Source organism: Mixophyes fleayi, chromosome 5 (genome assembly GCF_038048845.1).
Source record: "Mixophyes fleayi isolate aMixFle1 chromosome 5, aMixFle1.hap1, whole genome shotgun sequence".
Taxonomy (NCBI): Eukaryota; Metazoa; Chordata; class Amphibia; order Anura; family Limnodynastidae; genus Mixophyes; species Mixophyes fleayi.
Genome location: NC_134406.1, coordinates 139,843,213 through 139,848,188, shown reverse-complemented (window position 1 = coordinate 139,848,188; position 4,976 = coordinate 139,843,213).

Sequence of the window (4,976 nt, the reverse complement as noted above, 5' to 3'; positions counted from 1 at the left end):
GTCTTTTTTCATAGAAGGATCTCTTACAGACTAATTTTTGCCATCATTGTGACCAGTTCATATACCATAGGTGCATATGAAATATAACACACATTTTAACTAAAAATCAGATCCTTTTCATGCTCTCCTACTAAACAAAATGATCTGAAATCTTAAGTAAATGCTAGCTGAAGACCCTTCATTATATTGACTGGGTGGCAGATTGCAAAAGATCTCTGTTCAGGAAAATTGGGGGTTCCTCCACCGTTCCACCACTCCGCCAGATACAAAATAGAAAATATCTACTTGGGGATTTACATCCTTTTAGGGGGAGCAATGATATAACAAATATATATTTAAATTATTCTTACAGTAGTAAGTTTTCTTAATACATTTACTTAATTATTTATTTGGACCCAGTAATGCCTGCCTCTTCGTATGACTCCCATCCAGTCAGGGAATATGGTATAAATGAGAAGCCAACCCTATCTGTGAAACACATTATTTCACACCTATTACTGGTGCTATATCAATGTGTATGGGTTTTCATGAAGAGTCTAGCATCCCTTATAGAGCCTTATAGGTAAGAGAGACTTTGTATAATGTATAAGAAACTCACTAGTTAGCTGGAACATTTTTATTTTGAAAACATTATGTCTATAAATATTTTTGGAATCAGAATATAGACTAGACAGCGATAATGTTGCCACAACTAAAATACTCATGGGAATGGATCAATAACTTGTTAAATGTACTTTTCATATTGCAAAACTGCTATTACTTTAATGGCACCATAGAGCATTTTTGAGATTTTGGCTGTTCAATTTTGCCAATATTTTGAGGATGCAAAATGTTTACAGTTATCAATTTTGTAAATCTAGTCCATCTAAGAATGTATTTTCTTTCAGGATGAACATGAGAAATTACCAGAGTTGTATAGACCAGGAATTAATATATTTGAGCCTGTGACCCAGATTCTGTTTAATTTTGAATTAATAATGTATTTCCATTCAATTATTTATATAGCACTATATATATATGTATACATTAGTAAATAGTTTTGTAAATGATGATCACAGTGAATCACCCTAATTAGCATGGGACTCAATTTATGTATTTTTTAAGTCAGTAACTATTCATGGAGAACTAGGTAGGACATTTGCAGTGGGAGATTAAAGCAATGTATTGCATTGGCCATTTAGAGGCAGAGACTAACATAAAAACAATTTACAATTATCGTGACAAGTAGTAAATATGTTGTGATGGGGCTGCCATTCTGGATGCTATAAATGACTTTGATGTCAAGCCATACCTCCGAGCAGCCAGTGTAATTCATATCTGAAATCTCCAAGGGAATATCTTCCACCTGTGACTATACCTATGAAAAAGCTAAAGGTATTGTTTACATTTTCAATGAATACAACAGTATACACTGATATATATCAGTGAAATACTTTCAATAAAAGGGAGTAATTATTCTGCATGACTGCAGCTTTTAATAAAGCTTGTGTATTACATTAGAAAAATAGCAGAATATTTTTGATAAATAAGAAAAGAATATATAATTAATCAGAAAACTTATTGTTGGTTTAATATATTTTAATCCTATTTAGTATGTAGTAAATCTCAGAGTAAATGATACCTGTAACAACCAGATGCAACCTGACACATGCACATTATAAGAACATATTACAACATACTGTGGAGGAGCAGGGGCTGCATCATAACAAAATAATATATAAAATGTGTTGCTAGCAACAAAAGAAACATTATATTTAATTTTTGGTTGAAAAAGCTAAAAGCTGTATAAAGAAATCTAGATGTATTTTGCCTTCATTTACAGCTATAAATCCATCACTGTACAAGCAGTCATGTGACACAAATTGAAGAGTGCTAAATACACCTAAATATATCTTAAGGATCTTGATGTTACAAAACGTTGATGTTAAAAAAAAATATAGTTTAAATACCAATAGAGGTGGACAATCAAGCAAAATGGACCTTTCCTCTGCTATATAATCTCATTTGCTATTAAGTGTAACTAATAAAATGTCCCGGATGCTGTACATTACACTTAATTAAATGTAACATTTTTGTACATTGCTTTATACTAAATATGTCAGCAACCTAGGCACAATACCAGTTAAATTAAATATTTAAAGAATAAACTAATTTATTGTGTCTATTTTACTTTTACTAGAACTTTACTAGACCTCTACACCAAAGAGTCTTTAATGGCAGGTTACATTGCATAACAATATATTGAGGGACATTTTGGAAACCAGGTGCAAATTAAAAATGTTATGTTGCCCATAGCAACCAGTCAGATGATTGTTTTCTCATTGTAAACTGAACCAGATAAGTCCCATCATATTATTGGTTCCTATAGGCAACACTAGATTTTACTTTTGCACCAGTTTTGATAAATATCACTGAATCAGAAATCTAGAAAATATTGTTAGGCCCATATTCATCCATATTCCTGGTATAGCCAGTTCTATCGCTTAATTGACCAGAAAGTAAGAACGATTGGTATAGGGTGGCAACCATTCAACAAAAATGTACACAAACAACGAAATACTTGGTAAGAATTAAGTACTTTGCCATAAACAGTCTCCCCAAGGTTATTGAACTTTACAACAAGCCCCTCAAGTTCATATTACCTCTGGTGCCACTGAGTGTCAGCGTGAAAGATCTAGGTCCCCAAGCTAACGCCTCAAACATTTTATTTTTATATCCCACTGATTTTTGCCATTTAAACACATTCCCTTTCTTCCCTTTAATGTAGCTTTCATTTTCTCTTGTAGTCGTTTAAACTCCATGGGCTAGATTTACTAAGCTGCGGGTTTGCAAAAGTGGGGATGTTGCCAATAGCAACCAATCAGATTCTAGCTATGATTTTGTAGAAGGTACTTAATAAATGAAAGCTAGAATCTGATTGGTTGCTATAGGCAACATCCCCACTTTTTCAAACCCACAGCTTAGTAAATCTGGCCCCATGTCTTGTAAATTATAACGATACAGAAAATCACCAAGGCCAAGTGTCTTTATACAGGGCACAGAACTCAGAGGTGACTGTTCATCTCCCTATAATCTGAATTGTACAAGATACATTTTCCATTATAATAATAGCAATGTTTTTGTTTTTTTAAAATACTTGAAGTAATATGTCAAGAAAATATATTGGTTACAGTGTTGGTAGGAAAATAAATATTAAAAAATATGACTAAAAGTAAGAGGAAGTGATGTGAGATTAAAGAAGAGGAAGATTTCTTGGAAATGTACTTGTTTGTTATCACTGTTATTAAGTATGTTCACCAAATGCAAGAAGCACCTTTTCCTACTGACTGATTCTGTCTGGAGTTAGGAAAACTCCAGACGGAATAATGATGGAAAAAAACTGGCAGTGAAAGCATCCCCACAGGTAATGTGATGTGTGTTATAGATAAAGTTATTTGTAATGGTACAACTACCAAAAATGGTGCACTGTGGGAAGAAAAAGTGAAAATAAGGATGGAGGTAGTTAATAGATATTTAATAGATAGATATTTTGTCCTTTGTAATGTCTTCTGAATATATTATACTTATGCTGGGTACACACTACAGTGTTTTCAGCAGATTATCGGGCCAATCAGAAGATATCACAGTGGGTTGGGTACATTATTCCAGGTACCACAACGCCGACCAGCAGCATGCCTATAAAGAAAGATCGTTTAGACAAAAAAACAATGTCAATATAGTCAGACTTACCTAAAAACCGAAGATTCAGAGTTCCGATGCCTGGATGATGCAGACAGCAAGTAATTGTGATGACGGAGCTCTCCGGCATGTCACTTGGACAGTGCGACCTAGATACATATTCAATAAAAGCGGCAATGTGCGGACCCCGCAGGTTAAGTATTTTGAACATGAACATGAAATGAACGTGTATCTAGGTTGCACTGTTCTGTGACTTCCAAGTGAAGTGCCGGAGAGCTCCGTCTTCGCAATTACTTGCTGTCAGCATCATCCAGGCACCAGAACTCTGCACCTTCGGTTTTTAGGTAAGTCTGATTATATTGACGTCGTTTTTTTTTAAATCGATCTTTCTTTGTAGGCATGCTGGTTGTCAGCATTCTGATAATCGTGAAAATGATTACCACCGATCACAGTAGTGTGTACCCTGGAATAATGAACGATTATCGTTCCGAAGCATAGATCATCATTTGATCTGGTTCGTCGTCCTGTTTAAAAATCTAGTTCAGTTTTGGAACAATGTCGGTCCAGATATAGATTTATCACCTTGGCAGCTATGTTATATTATATAGGATAATGTTAGTTGAACAAATACATTTGATCTAGAGATTAATTAAAGAGCATGTTTGCAGCTCAAACCATACACTATATTCTGTAAGTGATTACTTTGTGCGTTACGATCAATTGCAAATCAACTGCAAAATACTTAATTTAAATTGGCAAACAATTATAATGTATGACAGAATAACATTTGGAGGATGATTATTTGTAACCTATACTATTAATAAATGTATTTCTTTTGAAATGAATCATTTTATAAAGTCAGTTGAATGTTATTTCTGTATTATAAATTAAGCTCTAGTTCATTGATATAAATGTAACCCCCTGTCACTGTGTGTAATGTGCGGTGCAATGGGTACACAGTGCACCTCCTCCTCAAGCCCTGGCTAGCTGATGGGCATGGGTGTAAATGATCAGGGGGTCCCTGCACATGCAGGTGTTTCTCTGTAGTTAGTGGGACACAGGTAATGTCACTTTGTAATGCAGTGTGAAAGTCACAATAATTTGGGCGCCAGACCATCTCTATGATAAACTGAACTCTTTATTTACACTCCTCTTCCTCCAGCACGATAATCATAATGGTTGCAGCAATAAAGAAAAATATATACAGCTCCTCACTCTCTCCAGCACAGTTCTTAATGAGCAATACGAATATGGTTGAAAATATCTTATTACTCCTCCTGCACAGTTCTTAATGTTAT